This window comes from Coenobita brevimanus, chromosome 59 (assembly GCF_032717465.1).
Source record: "Coenobita brevimanus isolate Jiangsu-jjx chromosome 59, ASM3271746v2, whole genome shotgun sequence".
Taxonomy (NCBI): Eukaryota; Metazoa; Arthropoda; class Malacostraca; order Decapoda; family Coenobitidae; genus Coenobita; species Coenobita brevimanus.
The window spans coordinates 19,370,660-19,390,198 of NC_137012.1; positions in this window are offsets into that span (position 1 = coordinate 19,370,660).

Sequence of the window (19,539 nt, forward strand, 5' to 3'; positions counted from 1 at the left end):
GTACACACCTAAAACTTTGTGTTTTTTCTTTCCAGACCCAAGGGGATTGCATACCTCAAAGGCATCCTGGTATAATATTATTCTTAAAGCATTAGGATTTTCATTAAAAAGTTTATTATTCTTAAATGCAGATCCATCTGTAATGTCACTGAAATAATGCATTTTAGATTCAGTACCAGTATTGGTGGTTTGGTTTCCTGACACCTCTGTATTTTTTACTTCTCTCCAAACTGAATCATCACTAAGAAGAGATATTAGTGTCTCTTTGATAGGTATGTACTGAAAGGTACATTCCTTGTTTTCCTTATTCATCCCTAAGATAACTGACTGAGGTTGAACATGCCTGAAATGTTCCTTGAAATATTTAATACGGCAATGTTCTGACCGTAATAACCTTGTGTTGCACTCTAGAAATAAGTCTGAGTTTTGTATGCAGTTGATTATTTCTTTTATTTTCTCATCCTGAATATTTAATTCTATCAAGGAATGAAAACAGGGAAAGCTGCAGGTATGGATGGGTGTGCTGTGGAATGCCTGAAGGGTGGTGGAGTGACTATTGTTGACTGGTTAGTAAGATTGTTGAATGTGTTCTTTAAGAAAGGTATGGTGCCAATTGACTGGGCAAGTGCTTGTGTGGTCCCGTTGTATAAAGGCAAGGGTGATAAGTATGAATGTACTAGCTTTAGGGGTATAAGTCTGTTGAGTGATGTAGGGAAGGTGTACGGTAGAGTATTAATTATGAGAGTTAGAGAGGGTACAGAGGGAGTGATTGGTGATGAGCAGTGTGGCTTTAGGAGAGGGAGGGGATGCGTTGATCAGGTGTTTGCTGTGAGACAAGTGTGTGAAAAGTATTTGGCGAAAGGCAAGGATGTGTTTTGGGCATTTATGGATTTAGAGAAAGCGTATGATAGAATTGATAGGGAGGCTTTGTGGACTCTTTTAAGATTGTATGGACTTGATGGTAGGTTACTAAAAGAGGTGAAAAGTTTTTATGTAAATAGTAGAGCGTGTGTAAGAGTGGGAAATGCTGTGAGTGATTGGTTTCCCGTGAGAGTGGGGCTGCGACAGGGATGTGTGATGTCGCCTTGGTTGTTTAATATTTACATGGATGGTGTTGTAAGGGAGGTGAATGCAAGAGTTTTAGATGGAGGTCTGAGTCTGGTGAATGTTGATGGTGAAGAGTGGAATCTGAAGCAGCTGCTGTTTGCAGATGATACTGCACTGGTGACTGATTCAGAGGAGAGATTGAGACAGTTGGTAGAGGAGTTTGGAAGGGTGTGTGAAAGGAGGAAATTGAAAGTAAATGAGAATAAGAGTAAAGTGATGAAGTGTACGAGGTTGATAGATGGTAGGGGGATGAATATAGTTTTGAATGGCGAGTTGCTTGAGGAGGTAGATTGTTTTAAATATCTAGGGTCACATGTTGCTGTGGATGGAAGAATAGATGCAGAAGTGAAGTTTAGAATAAAAGAAGTAGGAAAGGTGCTGGGAGGAATGAAAAAAGTGTTTAAATGTCGTTCGCTTAGAATGGATGTAAAGAGAAGGCTGTATGAGGGTGTTGTGGTACCGACTGCGTTATATGGGGCTGAAACATGGAATACGGGTGTAGCAGAGAGGAAAAGTTTGAATGTAATGGAGATGAGGTGTCTGAGGAGTATGTGTGGAGTGACGCGTATGGATCGGGTGCGAAATGATGAAGTGCGAAGAACTGGAGTTGTTCAGGAGATGGCTGGTACTGTAGAGTTGAGCAGAGGGTGTTGCGATGGTTTGGGCATATGGAGAGAATGGATAATGAGCGATTGGTGAAAAAGATAACTAGATCTGATGTGAGAGGTGTAAGGCTGAGAGGAAGACCACGAATAGGATGGATGGACAGTGTGAAGAGAGCGCTGGATGCGAGAGGGATGTCTGTTGGGCAAGGAAGAGTGGCTGTGCGTGACAGAAATAAATGGAGAGAAATTGTGAATGAATAAGTGATGATGCAGCCCTGAGGGGATATTCTCCCGCATTTGGTCTGATCAGCTAGTCAGGTCAGGTGCAGGTAAGGGGATGGGTCTGTTATGATGTGGCAGGGGTAAACCAGTTCTGCTGTTGGGCCCTGCTGCGGATGTCACTGATTGCATTGCGCAGTTGACCCTTGTGCGGAGTGGTGCGGTGAGGATCTGTCCGTTCTCCCCTTTGGGGCTAAGATGCTAATGAATGTGTTTGAATGGATGAGTAAATGGGGAGTGTGTCGTCCTGTCTCGGCTACCTCCCTTTCTTTGGGGGAAGCAGCCTGGGTATATAGATAGAGATAGATAGATCAAGGAACTGTTTAGTTTTCCCATAGAATATGATAATGACATGGAATGAATATTTTGAATTTCTTCTGAAATACTTTGAACAACTGAAGCTGGTAATAAATGTTTTGATTGCAGTTTCAGATAGAAAAGAGCCACATTTTTCTCAAACAATTTCTTTTCTTCGGCAGTCATATTTTCCTGACTGCCATTTTCATTTAAGTCACTATCAGGAATTTCATTTTGTAGTGCATTGGTATCATCAGAATGTTGTGTTTGAGAACTACATGGTCTACACTCCGCAGCCTCTGATGTTTCAGTACTACCAGTACTGGTACCAGTATCTAAATTATGATCCCTATGATATCTACTAATGTGAGAGGAAAAAGAGGACTTTACATTAAATGATTTTGAACACTGCTCAAATGGGCATTTTACAGCTACTTCATCTTTAATATGCTGCTTTAAATGTTTAATAAATTCTTGATATCCCTTGCATATTTGCTGACATAATGGTATTTCACATTTCCACCTTTTATTATCTGAAATTATTAATTAATGAATATCATGACCTTTACACTGATGATTTCTGTACATTTGTGCCTTTAAGCCTGTGTAGGAGTAAAATTTTCTCAGACATTTTCGGACTGGGCACTTAAAAGCCACCTTGTACTCACTAGAATGTAACATACAATGATTGGCATAATGTTTCACTGATCTTGAGACATGACTGCATAAGGGGCAAGAAAATTCAGAATCCATTTTCATTTAAATGTTAATATTTAAGATCAATTCATCCTACAAATGTGGTAGTTGGTGTTGGGAAGGCCTAAGCCAAATATCTCTTCAACTATTCACTTCTACTGGCCTTTTCAAGCATCAGTCACTGCCTACATATTACTCATTGCATATTAAATAGGCACAATTAACCTTAATGCTACAAAATAGGGACAATGATAAAGCCGTGAGTGTTGGGAAAGCAGGTGAAAGTCTTCTTCTTCTTCTTCTTGTGGGTTTAAGGGCCACGGCCAGTACAATGGCCCAATGCCCTGCCAATGCAAACTGCTTAGGGCCTCACATTATATGCGGGAGAGCTGTCTAGATTTTTGGATAAAGTCAGACATGCACCTCATAACCCATTCTCGTAACCGAGGGTCCCTGATACCGCCTCCCAGGAGTGTGTGGAGAGACAAACTGAGAACTCCCAGAGATGCCAAACGTTCCCGCAAAAGGGTGCGAAGCGAGTGGAACCTAGGACACCGTAACATGAAATGTTCTATGGTTTCTTCAACCTGAGGACACCACTGGCACCATGGATGCTCTATCATACCCAAATGGTACAGGTGGCTTGCAAGGCCTGTGTGGCCCAACCGTAACCTGGTGATGGCTACATCAATGTCTCTGCAGGGATGGCGTACCCAAGGGTGTTCAAAGGAGTCAGAGCAAAAACGCCCCAAGTGGGAGGCAGGTAGGGTGGTTGCTAGGTGCGCATTCCAGTGTGATATGCAGGCGCTGCGTGCAAGTTTAGGGAATGTGGCACTATCTGGCATCACATGGACCAGTGTACTGTATGTCAGTGCTCGCTTTGCTGCTACATCTACTATTTCGTTGCCACGGATGCCCACATGTGAGGGAATCCACCGAAGGTGGAGGTACCAGGGAGGAGTAACGAGGAAAAGGAGGTGTTCCATAATAGCATGGACAGTCTTGACATGAGTCACTGGGCGATCCGAGAGAAGGAGGGTAAGTGCAGACTGTGAGTCGGTGTATAAGACTACCGATTGAGGCTGGAAGAAAGTCCGGATAAATTCAAGGGCCTGGAGGATGGCTATGAGTTCTGCGGTTAGGACATCGTACCGCCCGTGAACGACCAAGTTTGGCATATGGAAAGATCTTCAAAATAAGCCGCTGAGGCGAAAGAAGATGGAGGGGAGTGAGACCCATCCGTGTAAATTCTCAGGAAGTCCTTATAAACTGAGGACTCCAAGCTGTAAAAGATCTGCTGTGCCAAGACTGCATCTGTCGACTTCGAGAATGGTACTGGGAAGTAGGAGGAGACATATGGAGACAAATCCTTCCAAGGGGGCACTGGGGAGAGAGGGGCCACTGGGGCAGGCCTGGGCAGATCGAGAGACAGGGTGTGGCAGGCTCGGATGCTGCGGATAATGTACGTTACCTCACTCGCGGCCAAGTTGGGAGCTGACGAAGGACTGTGGAGAGGTGATAAAGGGAGGAGACCGGATGGCTGGAGGGAAGGGCCGAAATACGGTGAAGCAGCCGACAGTCCAGTTCCATGCGGTAGACGGAAAGGGGCATCACCCTTGACTCTGCATGAAGCGAAATAATTGGGGTGGACTTGAAGGCACCTAGGGCAATGCGAAGTGCCGTGTTCTGGACAACATCCAACTTCTTTAGGTGGGTCCGGGCAGCTGATCCATAAAGGGTGGTGCCGTAAGTGATCTTACTGCGGATGAAGGCCAGATATAGTCTGAGAAGAGTGTTTCGATCAGCACCCCAGCGAGGTCCTGTGACACACTTCATGATGTCCAGGCGCCTAAGGCATGCCGATTGAAGATGGTCAATATGGGGGGCCCAGGTGAGACGGGGACTGTCCAAATGGAGGCCCAGAAACTTGTGCCGAGTCCGGAGGGTGAGAGGTTCTCCAGCTAGCTGAATCGACGGCATGGAGGGGAGCCTCCTTTGGCCAAAGTACATAAGAGCACTCTTGGGTGCATTGACTGTTAGCCCCCAATCTGCGGCCCAAGTGGCAAAGGCATCCACAGCCTGTTGGAGGCGATGTTGGGCCTCCCATAGGGAGGCAGCACTGCAGAGGATTGAGACATCATTTGCATAGACTAAGGTGGATACTCCAGGAGGATGAGGGAGGTCATACATCAGGACATTGAAAAGTAAGGGACTGAGGCATGATCCCTGTGGCACTCCTTGCCTGACTGGGGTAGGGGAAGAGTATGTACCCCCAAGGGAAACACGAAAGGATCGCTCCTCCAAAAAACTTTGCGCCCAGGCCAGTGCAGAGCCTGTGATGCCAAGACGGCACAACTTGTACAGTATCCCATCATGGGAGGCAGAATCAAAAGCCCCCTGGAGATCCACGAAGGCAGCCAGGAGTATCTTCTTATGACAGGATGCCTGGTGGACATGATGGTCAAACTGGAGGAAGATGTCAGATGTCCCTCTCCCTGGGCGGAATCCACATTGTACATCAGACATGCGGCTATTGTGCTCCAGCCACCAGGAGAACCGACGGCACACCATCCTCTCAAGCACCTTCCCGATATTGGAGAGCAATACAATTGGTCTGTAAGAAGCCGGAGAAGAGGGGTCCCTCCCCGACTTGGGGAAGGGCAGGAGGTGGGAGGTTTTCCAGTGAGATGGGAATATCCCTGATGCCCAGCTGTTATTAAAGATGTCTAAGAGTGCCATTTGAAGGCGGACAGGGAGATGAATCAGAAATTCATCAGGTACTAAATCTGGCCCACGTGCCTTCTTTGGTAGTAGGGTCCGCAGAGCAGAGGAGAGCTCTGCCTGGGTAAAAGGAGAGGCTAAGCCTGCTGGGGGGGAGGAGGAGATGCCTGCCTGAGTGACCCTGAGTAGGTGTTGAAGATTTGGAAGTGGAGCTGGGGAGCCAAGTCTAGCTCCAAAGAAGGCAGCCAGTAAGGTAGCCTTGTCTTGGAGGCCTACCAGAAGATTACCCTCCTTTACCAGAGGATACGAAAGGGTGGTAGGGTGACACTTCATTGCCCGAATAAAGGACCAGGTCCGGGATGGTGAGCTTGAGAATGACAGGGTTGAGCAGAAAGCAGACCAGGCAGCACGGCGAGCTCGAGTGAGAGTCCGCTTGCATTTTGCATCCCTACGGCGGTGAGTGTCTCGGTGGCTAGGGCAGGGACATCTCCGCCAGACGTTCCAGGAAGACCTCCTAGCCCGGACAACCCTGGTGCAGTCCTCTGTCCACCAAGGAACCGTGGCAGTGCCTCGGGGATGTGTTGAGGACCTGCGGAAGGTCGCCTTACCTGCTGCGATCACAGAGGACGTAAAGTCCATCACGCGATCATGTGTAGGTCCTCCAGGCAGAGGCCCAGTGTTATCAAGGGTCGCCATAAAGGAGGACCAGGACCCTCGTGTGAGGATCCAATGTGGATGAGGTGGAGCAGAGCAGGGTGGGGAGAGATTGGGGACATCTAGGATAACTGGAAGGTGGTCAGACCCCAAATATGGGCCAGCCCAGATGGTTGAGCCTCCAAAAACAGGATCCCCCAAATATAGATCAAGTGTGGAGGGTAGGCTGTAGCCCTAGTGGGGTGAGCAGGGTGAAGCGATCACTTTCTAGCAGAAACTGGAAGAGGGAAGTTCCTGACCTATTTCCAGAACCTCGGGTCAGGAAAGGATCCCAATGGGGGTGTCTGGCGTTAAAATCACCCAAGAGGAGGCAGGGTGAAGGGAGCTGGTCTTGATAGGCCTGGAGTTCTTCCAGGCCTATGTCCTTGCATGGGCTGTAGCAAACCGCCACAGTGATCCATCCCTGCACAAGGGATAGGCGGACCACAAGAACGTCCAACACCCCTCGAGGGGGGCGGGTCAATGGCAGAACCGAGCTAGGCACATCCTCCCTGACTGCGACAGCTAGACCTCCTCCGACACCCTGACGATTAGCTCGGTATACAGTAAAACCCCTGAGCGATAGATGGAGATGTGGAGCTAACCAAGTCTCACATAGACCAATAACATCTGGAACGAGGTCTGCTACTGTGTGTTTGAAATCGGATGTTTTCCGAGGGAGCGATCTGGCATTCCAGAGGAAGAATCTACGTAGAGGTAAAGGAGCCATCACTGAGGGGAGAGTAGAGAGAGAAACTGGGGCAGGAGGCTGACACATATGTCTATAAAGGACTGTCCATTTTTGTACATGGACAGGGCTGTAAGCAGAAGGTCCACAAAGGACCCTGTAGAAAGGGCACCTGTGGGGTTGGCATAAGGGGAAGCGTGGGAGGTTGCCCTTGGTACAGGCTGACGTGGAGGGGCAGAAGATTCACCAGGTGTGGAGCCCGTCTCAGGAGATCTGGGGGAGGTGGCGTAAGATATGTTTGGATCTGAGGCGGGAGTTGTGGCCATTAAAGGGGTGGAACTGGCTGACATTACACCAGGCTGGGTGGAAGGAGCTACTGATTCTTGTGCAGCATGTGGGAAAGAGGTCCGATTTGGGTGGGGACGCTGTTGACGGGGCTTGGGTGGAGGGAGAGGGTGGAGCAGCACTGCTGACTGGGAGGTTGGGTGGGAGGACACGGCAACTGTTCGTTCCACTACACTTGATTCAGTTGGAGAGTCACCACCAGATGTTTCAGGAAGATCTTCCAATGCTGAAAAGCGGTTGCTAACCACTGTTGCGTATGTTAGACCCTCCTGAACAGGCTGGGAAATCCGACTGGGAGCAATATATGTTGTCGAGGGGTTGGAGCTGGGAGGAATACGGCCAGATGGATTAAGGGCACGCAAACGGATGTTGACATCCGACAGGGCTGACGGGTCAGTCCTAGCAGTGTCATGGATGGCAAGTGCCTGCTGGTAGACTGGGCACATGCGGGAGACAACTTGGTGTGCGCCACCGCAGAAGAAGCAGTAGGGGTCATTAGTGCATTGACCACCCGATGGGGATTTGCATGGATGGAACCTGCTGCAACGAGAGCAACGAACTTTATTTTTACATGATATTGTGCCGTGTCCAAACCGATGGCATGTATAGCACCTCAGGATGGGAAAAGTGTAAGTCCCTACAGAGTAACATAAGTGGCCAAATATGACCTGCTCCGGCAGGGGGCCCCTGAATTTAAGCCGTACCACCCTGGCTGCCACTGCTGCCTCACCACCAGGAGGGCGGACCATAAGGCGGGTGACTTCCTCTAGCTGGGAGGAACAGTTGCCAAGGCAGCGAAGATTACTAGCAAGGTCCTCCTCCATGACATCAGGAGCAACAGGCCCTATTTTCCCATATGAGAACTCGCCACTGGAAGGTGAGTGAGCCAACCAACACCTTACTGGCCAGTCCCCCAGCTGGGTGAGGGCCTCTGGTGGTACAGTCATTTTGGCCACATCATCTGCAAAAACACAGAACCTAATAGCTGCTCCTTTACCTAAAACTCTAAGTGATCCCTCTATACAGTACTTACCCCATGAAGATTTGTTGATGGCATCCGACAACCTGCGGAGATTCAAAAATACAGGGGTACTGTATTGTCAGCCGACCTTGCTATGTAAACGAAGCTCCTTGGTTCACTGGAGACATCACCAACTGGGGCGGAAGGCCGTATCCACTTTTCCGGGGCACCTCCCTCGTCACTAGTGGCGGAGGCCATCCTCACCCTCTTACCAGGGGCAACGACTTCTGCAGCGGCAGGAGCGAGGTCCATATGGACGTCCTGTGTGGGGAAGCCGGTCATGGAAGACTCCATGCCTGGCCATTACACTCACTGTTATAACACTGGAACACTGTGGTGTTACTGCGATATACCCAAAATAAGCTGGATGTGACTGTACAGCTGAGATGGGTTAACACCCGAGAGTAAGATGGTCGACAACACGGCCGGGAGGAACACTTCCAACAACGACCGGGTCTAGGCAGCGTCCCAGCAGGTGAAAGTTTTTTTTTTTTTTTTTTTTTTTTTTTCCGGCCTATCAACCATTGGGGCCGAAGCCCCTGGTTATTAAGGCCATGTATATATATATATATATATATATATATATATATATATATATATATTGTTACATAGCCTATGATTTCATCATCCTTTGTGTAATTTTAACGCACAGTTGCTGCATGTTTGATCACGAGCGTGTTCTGCCTCAGTCCCCCCCTTCTACCGTTATAGTAGAGTAAGTCGTTCTCTCTGTTATTCAGAGCGGGATTTTCAGCTTTTTGTCCCCATGGCTTCATTTGCGCGTCCTTCTTACAAGTTGTATCAAGCTCTCCTGGCCCCTATATAATGAGCTCAGTCTCTGCATCATTGCCACTTAGATCTGCTCCTCATTTTGTTCACATCTCTGTCCTCCCCTGTACAGATATTATTATTGTGAGTGCTCAAGAAATCTCCAAACATCTAGCAGCTGTGTGTAATTTGAGTATAACTGTTGTTGCACATTTTCTTGTACTGTGTAGCATAAGGTTAATTCTTAGGCCTAGTGAAGTGTTTGTGATTAATGTGGGGTTTTATGTCAGTCATTTTTGATAATAGTCTGTATCTGTAATAATTTATCTTGCATTAACTGAGCATTACCTGGTGTATTTTCATTTTATCAGGGCTGACTTAGATAAATTTACTCTTGCTAATTTTGTGTTAATAGAGGCTATTGCAGTTAACCATATATTTAACCTGTTTTTTGCCATTACATTATCCTTATGAGTCCTGAATGTTTTGTTGTTAGTTTGAGCATTAAACTTTAACTTGTAATTTTACCTAACTCTTTTGTTTTGAACCTGGAACTTTACGGGACAGTAGTGACTCTTAGTATTCTCACTTAAAGTGTACGTTATCTTTCTCTGTTCCGTAACATAAATTTGGCGACCTCATATCAGGATATTCAGGATATTATCATAAGGATATTGCTTGATATTTTGTGGTTGTGATTTGTTCATGATGTCTACTATTACTACACTTGATGAAGCCAGAGATTTTTTGTCAAATGTGCAAACAATGTTGGATGTAGAAAACAGAACAAAGAATGAACTTAAGCTTGTTGCTCAACAATTGGGAATTGCTGTTCGCTCTCATCATTCTAAAGATCAAATTGTTGACATGATTAATGAAAGCTTGTTTAATGTAACTCCTCCAAATGAGCAAACGCAGATTGAATTAGCTAAGTTACAGCTAGCCCTGCAGGAGGCTAAGGCTAAGGAGGCGGAGGCCCGTTCTAAGGAGGCTGAGGCACAAGTTGAAATTGCTAGGATTCAGGCAGACCATGAGTATCGCATGAAACAAGGTGGAACTGGATCATCTAGCTCTGATGATTTTGATGTGGCTAAAAATGTTAAACTTGTCCCTCCTTTTAATGAATCTGATTTAACAAAGTATTTTCAGTTGTTTGAGAGGGTAGCTACAGGTTTTAATTGGCCCAAACAGAATTGGCCAGTACTCCTTCAAACTGTTCTCACCGGTAAAGCTCAAGTAACTTATGCATCTTTGCCTCAGGATCAATCTGATAATTATGATGTAGTTAAGAGCTTGATTCTTAAGGCCTATGAGCTTGTTCCTGAAGCTTATAGAGTAAAATTTAGGACAACTTACAAGCAAGATAAGCAATCCCATGTTGAGTATGCAAAAATCAAAGAAGATCTGTTAGAGCAGTGGTTAAATTCTAAGAATGTGGATTCTGATTTTGGTAAATTTAAGCAGATCTCCAAACATCTAGTGTTCCTCCCGGCCGTGTTGTCGACCATCTTACTCTCGGGTGTTAACCCATCTCAGCTGTACAGTCACATCCAGCTTATTTTGGGTATATCGCAGTAACACCACAGTGTTCCAGTGTTATAACAGTGAGTGTAATGGCCAGGCATGGAGTCTTCCATGACCGGCCTCCCCACACAGGACGTCCATATGGACCTCGCTCCTGCCGCTGCAGAAGTCGTTGCCCCTGGTAAGAGGGTGAGGATGGCCTCCGCCACTAGTGACGAGGGAGGTGCCCCGGAAAAGTGGATACGGCCTTCCGCCCCAGTTGGTGATGTCTCCAGTGAACCAAGGAGCTTCGTTTACATAGCAAGGTCGGCTGACAATACAGTACCCCTGTATTTTTGAATCTCCGCAGGTTGTCGGATGCCATCAACAAATCTTCATGGGGTAAGTACTGTATAGAGGGATCACTTAGAGTTTTAGGTAAAGGAGCAGCTATTAGGTTCTGTGTTTTTGCAGATGATGTGGCCAAAATGACTGTACCACCAGAGGCCCTCACCCAGCTGGGGGACTGGCCAGTAAGGTGTTGGTTGGCTCACTCACCTTCCAGTGGCGAGTTCTCATATGGGAAAATAGGGCCTGTTGCTCCTGATGTCATGGAGGAGGACCTTGCTAGTAATCTTCGCTGCCTTGGCAACTGTTCCTCCCAGCTAGAGGAAGTCACCCGCCTTATGGTCCGCCCTCCTGGTGGTGAGGCAGCAGTGGCAGCCAGGGTGGTACGGCTTAAATTCAGGGGCCCCCTGCCGGAGCAGGTCATATTTGGCCACTTATGTTACTCTGTAGGGACTTACACTTTTCCCATCCTGAGGTGCTATACATGCCATCGGTTTGGACACGGCACAATATCATGTAAAAATAAAGTTCGTTGCTCTCGTTGCAGCAGGTTCCATCCATGCAAATCCCCATCGGGTGGTCAATGCACTAATGACCCCTACTGCTTCTTCTGCGGTGGCGCACACCAAGTTGTCTCCTGCATGTGCCCAGTCTACCAGCAGGCACTTGCCATCCATGACACTGCTATGACTGACCCGTCAGCCCTGTCGGATGTCAACATCCGTTTGCGTGCCCTTAATCCATCTGGCCGTATTCCTCCCAGCTCCAACCCCTCGACAACATATATTGCTCCCAGTCGGATTTCCCAGCCTGTTCAGGAGGGTCTAACATACGCAACAGTGGTTAGCAACCGCTTTTCAGCATTGGAAGATCTTCCTGAAACATCTGGTGGTGACTCTCCAACTGAATCAAGTGTAGTGGAACGAACAGTTGCCGTGTCCTCCCACCCAACCTCCCAGTCAGCAGTGCTGCTCCACCCTCTCCCTCCACCCAAGCCCCGTCAACAGCGTCCCCACCCAAATCGGACCTCTTTCCCACATGCTGCACAAGAATCAGTAGCTCCTTCCACCCAGCCTGGTGTAATGTCAGCCAGTTCCACCCCTTTAATGGCCACAACTCCCGCCTCAGATCCAAACATATCTTACGCCACCTCCCCCAGATCTCCTGAGACGGGCTCCACACCTGGTGAATCTTCTGCCCCTCCACGTCAGCCTGTACCAAGGGCAACCTCCCACGCTTCCCCTTATGCCAACCCCACAGGTGCCCTTTCTACAGGGTCCTTTGTGGACCTTCTGCTTACAGCCCTGTCCATGTACAAAAATGGACAGTCCTTTATAGACATATGTGTCAGCCTCCTGCCCCAGTTTCTCTCTCTACTCTCCCCTCAGTGATGGCTCCTTTACCTCTACGTAGATTCTTCCTCTGGAATGCCAGATCGCTCCCTCGGAAAACATCCGATTTCAAACACACAGTAGCAGACCTCGTTCCAGATGTTATTGGTCTATGTGAGACTTGGTTAGCTCCACATCTCCATCTATCGCTCAGGGGTTTTACTGTATACCGAGCTAATCGTCAGGGTGTCGGAGGAGGTCTAGCTGTCGCAGTCAGGGAGGATGTGCCTAGCTCGGTTCTGCCATTGACCCGCCCCCCTCGAGGGGTGTTGGACGTTCTTGTGGTCCGCCTATCCCTTGTGCAGGGATGGATCACTGTGGCGGTTTGCTACAGCCCATGCAAGGACATAGGCCTGGAAGAACTCCAGGCCTATCAAGACCAGCTCCCTTCACCCTGCCTCCTCTTGGGTGATTTTAACGCCAGACACCCCCATTGGGATCCTTTCCTGACCCGAGGTTCTGGAAATAGGTCAGGAACTTCCCTCTTCCAGTTTCTGCTAGAAAGTGATCGCTTCACCCTGCTCACCCCACTAGGGCTACAGCCTACCCTCCACACTTGATCTATATTTGGGGGATCCTGTTTTTGGAGGCTCAACCATCTGGGCTGGCCCATATTTGGGGTCTGACCACCTTCCAGTTATCCTAGATGTCCCCAATCTCTCCCCACCCTGCTCTGCTCCACCTCATCCACATTGGATCCTCACACGAGGGTCCTGGTCCTCCTTTATGGCGACCCTTGATAACACTGGGCCTCTGCCTGGAGGACCTACACATGATCGCGTGATGGACTTTACGTCCTCTGTGATCGCAGCAGGTAAGGCGACCTTCCGCAGGTCCTCAACACATCCCCGAGGCACTGCCACGGTTCCTTGGTGGACAGAGGACTGCACCAGGGTTGTCCGGGCTAGGAGGTCTTCCTGGAACGTCTGGCGGAGATGTCCCTGCCCTAGCCACCGAGACACTCACCGCCGTAGGGATGCAAAATGCAAGCGGACTCTCACTCGAGCTCGCCGTGCTGCCTGGTCTGCTTTCTGCTCAACCCTGTCATTCTCAAGCTCACCATCCCGGACCTGGTCCTTTATTCGGGCAATGAAGTGTCACCCTACCACCCTTTCGTATCCTCTGGTAAAGGAGGGTAATCTTCTGGTAGGCCTCCAAGACAAGGCTACCTTACTGGCTGCCTTCTTTGGAGCTAGACTTGGCTCCCCAGCTCCACTTCCAAATCTTCAACACCTACTCAGGGTCACTCAGGCAGGCATCTCCTCCTCCCCCCAGCAGGCTTAGCCTCTCCTTTTACCCAGGCAGAGCTCTCCTCTGCTCTGCGGACCCTACTACCAAAGAAGGCACGTGGGCCAGATTTAGTACCTGATGAATTTCTGATTCATCTCCCTGTCCGCCTTCAAATGGCACTCTTAGACATCTTTAATAACAGCTGGGCATCAGGGATATTCCCATCTCACTGGAAAACCTCCCACCTCCTGCCCTTCCCCAAGTCGGGGAGGGACCCCTCTTCTCCGGCTTCTTACAGACCAATTGTATTGCTCTCCAATATCGGGAAGGTGCTTGAGAGGATGGTGTGCCGTCGGTTCTCCTGGTGGCTGGAGCACAATAGCCGCATGTCTGATGTACAATGTGGATTCCGCCCAGGGAGAGGGACATCTGACATCTTCCTCCAGTTTGACCATCATGTCCACCAGGCATCCTGTCATAAGAAGATACTCCTGGGTGCCTTCGTGGATCTCCAGGGGGCTTTTGATTCTGCCTCCCATGATGGGATACTGTACAAGTTGTGCCGTCTTGGCATCACAGGCTCTGCACTGGCCTGGGCGCAAAGTTTTTTGGAGGAGCGATCCTTTCGTGTTTCCCTTGGGGGTACATACTCTTCCCCTACCCCAGTCAGGCAAGGAGTGCCACAGGGATCATGCCTCAGTCCCTTACTTTTCAATGTCCTGATGTATGACCTCCCTCATCCTCCTGGAGTATCCACCTTAGTCTATGCAAATGATGTCTCAATCCTCTGCAGTGCTGCCTCCCTATGGGAGGCCCAACATCGCCTCCAACAGGCTGTGGATGCCTTTGCCACTTGGGCCGCAGATTGGGGGCTAACAGTCAATGCACCCAAGAGTGCTCTTATGTACTTTGGCCAAAGGAGGCTCCCCTCCATGCCGTCGATTCAGCTAGCTGGAGAACCTCTCACCCTCCGGACTCGGCACAAGTTTCTGGGCCTCCATTTGGACAGTCCCCGTCTCACCTGGGCCCCCCATATTGACCATCTTCAATCGGCATGCCTTAGGCGCCTGGACATCATGAAGTGTGTCACAGGACCTCGCTGGGGTGCTGATCGAAACACTCTTCTCAGACTATATCTGGCCTTCATCCGCAGTAAGATCACTTACGGCACCACCCTTTATGGATCAGCTGCCCGGACCCACCTAAAGAAGTTGGATGTTGTCCAGAACACGGCACTTCGCATTGCCCTAGGTGCCTTCAAGTCCACCCCAATTATTTCGCTTCATGCAGAGTCAGGGGTGATGCCCCTTTCCGTCTACCGCATGGAACTGGACTGTCGGCTGCTTCACCGTATTTCGGCCCTTCCCTCCAGCCATCCGGTCTCCTCCCTTTATCACCTCTCCACAGTCCTTCGTCAGCTCCCAACTTGGCCGCGAGTGAGGTAACGTACATTATCCGCAGCATCCGAGCCTGCCACACCCTGTCTCTCGATCTGCCCAGGCCTGCCCCAGTGGCCCCTCTCTCCCCAGTGCCCCCTTGGAAGGATTTGTCTCCATATGTCTCCTCCTACTTCCCAGTACCATTCTCGAAGTCGACAGATGCAGTCTTGGCACAGCAGATCTTTTACAGCTTGGAGTCCTCAGTTTATAAGGACTTCCTGAGAATTTACACGGATGGGTCTCACTCCCCTCCATCTTCTTTCGCCTCAGCGGCTTATTTTGAAGATCTTTCCATATGCCAAACTTGGTCGTTCACGGGCGGTACGATGTCCTAACCGCAGAACTCATAGCCATCCTCCAGGCCCTTGAATTTATCCGGACTTTCTTCCAGCCTCAATCGGTAGTCTTATACACCGACTCACAGTCTGCACTTACCCTCCTTCTCTCGGATCGCCCAGTGACTCATGTCAAGACTGTCCATGCTATTATGGAACACCTCCTTTTCCTCGTTACTCCTCCCTGGTACCTCCACCTTCGGTGGATTCCCTCACATGTGGGCATCCGTGGCAACGAAATAGTAGATGTAGCAGCAAAGCGAGCACTGACATACAGTACACTGGTCCATGTGATGCCAGATAGTGCCACATTCCCTAAACTTGCACGCAGCGCCTGCATATCACACTGGAATGCGCACCTAGCAACCACCCTACCTGCCTCCCACTTGGGGCGTTTTTGCTCTGACTCCTTTGAACACCCTTGGGTACGCCATCCCTGCAGAGACATTGATGTAGCCATCACCAGGTTACGGTTGGGCCACACAGGCCTTGCAAGCCACCTGTACCATTTGGGTATGATAGAGCATCCATGGTGCCAGTGGTGTCCTCAGGTTGAAGAAACCATAGAACATTTCATGTTACGGTGTCCTAGGTTCCACTCGCTTCGCACCCTTTTGCGGGAACGTTTGGCATCTCTGGGAGTTCTCAGTTTGTCTCTCCACACACTCCTGGGAGGCGGTATCAGGGACCCTCGGTTACGAGAATGGGTTATGAGGTGCATGTCTGACTTTATCCAAAAATCTAGACAGCTCTCCCGCATATAATGTGAGGCCCTAAGCAGTTTGCATTGGCAGGGCATTGGGCCATTGTACTGGCCGTGGCCCTTAAACCCACAAGAAGAAGAAGAAGAAGACTTTCACCTGCTTTCCCAACACTCACGGCTTTATCATTGTCCCTATTTTGTAGCATTAAGGTTAATTGTGCCTATTTAATATGCAATGAGTAATATGTAGGCAGTGACTGATGCTTGAAAAGGCCAGTAGAAGTGAATAGTTGAAGAGATATTTGGCTTAGGCCTTCCCAACACCAACTACCACATTTGTAGGATGAATTGATCTTAAATATTAACATTTAAATGAAAATGGATTCTGAATTTTCTTGCCCCTTATGCAGTCATGTCTCAAGATCAGTGAAACATTATGCCAATCATTGTATGTTACATTCTAGTGAGTACAAGGTGGCTTTTAAGTGCCCAGTCCGAAAATGTCTGAGAAAATTTTACTCCTACACAGGCTTAAAGGCACAAATGTACAGAAATCATCAGTGTAAAGGTCATGATATTCATTAATTAATAATTTCAGATAATAAAAGGTGGAAATGTGAAATACCATTATGTCAGCAAATATGCAAGGGATATCAAGAATTTATTAAACATTTAAAGCAGCATATTAAAGATGAAGTAGCTGTAAAATGCCCATTTGAGCAGTGTTCAAAATCATTTAATGTAAAGTCCTCTTTTTCCTCTCACATTAGTAGATATCATAGGGATCATAATTTAGATACTGGTACCAGTACTGGTAGTACTGAAACATCAGAGGCTGCGGAGTGTAGACCATGTAGTTCTCAAACACAACATTCTGATGATACCAATGCACTACAAAATGAAATTCCTGATAGTGACTTAAATGAAAATGGCAGTCAGGAAAATATGACTGCCGAAGAAAAGAAATTGTTTGAGAAAAATGTGGCTCTTTTCTATCTGAAACTGCAATCAAAACATTTATTACCAGCTTCAGTTGTTCAAAGTATTTCAGAAGAAATTCAAAATATTCATTCCATGTCATTATCATATTCTATGGGAAAACTAAACAGTTCCTTGATCTATCTATCTCTATCTATATACCCAGGCTGCTTCCCCCAAAGAAAGGGAGGTAGCCGAGACAGGACGACACACTCCCCATTTACTCATCCATTCAAACACATTCATTAGCATCTTAGCCCCAAAGGGGAGAACGGACAGATCCTCACCGCACCACTCCGCACAAGGGTCAACTGCGCAATGCAATCAGTGACATCCGCAGCAGGGCCCAACAGCAGAACTGGTTTACCCCTGCCACATCATAACAGACCCATCCCCTTACCTGCACCTGACCTGACTAGCTGATCAGACCAAATGCGGGAGAATATCCCCTCAGGGCTGCATCATCACTTATTCATTCACAATTTCTCTCCATTTATTTCTGTCACGCACAGCCACTCTTCCTTGCCCAACAGACATCCCTCTCGCATCCAGCGCTCTCTTCACACTGTCCATCCATCCTATTCGTGGTCTTCCTCTCAGCCTTACACCTCTCACATCAGATCTAGTTATCTTTTTCACCAATCGCTCATTATCCATTCTCTCCATATGCCCAAACCATCGCAACACCCTCTGCTCAACTCTGACCAGCCATCTCCTGAACAACTCCAGTTCTTCGCACTTCATCATTTCGCACCCGATCCATACGCGTCACTCCACACATACTCCTCAGACACCTCATCTCCATTACATTCAAACTTTTCCTCTCTGCTACACCCGTATTCCATGTTTCAGCCCCATATAACGCAGTCGGTACCACAACACCCTCATACAGCCTTCTCTTTACATCCATTCTAAGCGAACGACATTTAAACACTTTTTTCATTCCTCCCAGCACCTTTCCTACTTCTTTTATTCTAAACTTCACTTCTGCATCTATTCTTCCATCCACAGCAACATGTGACCCTAGATATTTAAAACAATCTACCTCCTCAAGCAACTCGCCATTCAAAACTATATTCATCCCCCTACCATCTATCAACCTCGTACACTTCATCACTTTACTCTTATTCTCATTTACTTTCAATTTCCTCCTTTCACACACCCTTCCAAACTCCTCTACCAACTGTCTCAATCTCTCCTCTGAATCAGTCACCAGTGCAGTATCATCTGCAAACAGCAGCTGCTTCAGATTCCACTCTTCACCATCAACATTCACCAGACTCAGACCTCCACCTAAAACTCTTGCATTCACCTCCCTTACAACACCATCCATGTAAATATTAAACAACCAAGGCGACATCACACATCCCTGTCGCAGCCCCACTCTCACGGGAAACCAATCACTCACAGCATTTCCCACTCTTACACACGCTCTACTATTTACATAAAAACTTTTCACCTCTTTTAGTAACCTACCATCAAGTCCATACAATCTTAAAACAGTCCACAAAGCCTCCCTATCAATTCTATCATACGCTTTCTCTAAATCCATAAATGCCCAAAACACATCCTTGCCTTTCGCTAAATACTTTTCACACACTTGTCTCACAGCAAACACCTGATCAACGCATCCCCTCCCTCTCCTAAAGCCACACTGCTCATCACCAATCACTCCCTCTGTACCCTCTCTAACTCTCATAATTAATACTCTACCGTACACCTTCCCTACAACACTCAACAGACTTATACCCCTAAAGCTAGTACATTCATACTTATCACCCTTGCCTTTATACAACGGGACCACACAAGCACTTGCCCAGTCAATTGGCACCATACCTTTCTTAAAGAACACATTCAACAATCTTACTAACCAGTCAACAATAGTCACTCCACCACCCTTCAGGCATTCCACAGCACACCCATCCATACCTGCAGCTTTCCCTGTTTTCATTCCTTGATAGAATTAAATATTCAGGATGAGAAAATAAAAGAAATAATCAACTGCATACAAAACTCAGACTTATTTCTAGAGTGCAACACAAGGTTATTACGGTCAGAACATTGCCGTATTAAATATTTCAAGGAACATTTCAGGCATGTTCAACCTCAGTCAGTTATCTTAGGGATGAATAAGGAAAACAAGGAATGTACCTTTCAGTACATACCTATCAAAGAGACACTAATATCTCTTCTTAGTGATGATTCAGTTTGGAGAGAAGTAAAAAATACAGAGGTGTCAGGAAACCAAACCACCAATACTGGTACTGAATCTAAAATGCATTATTTCAGTGACATTACAGATGGATCTGCATTTAAGAATAATAAACTTTTTAATGAAAATCCTAATGCTTTAAGAATAATATTATACCAGGATGCCTTTGAGGTATGCAAT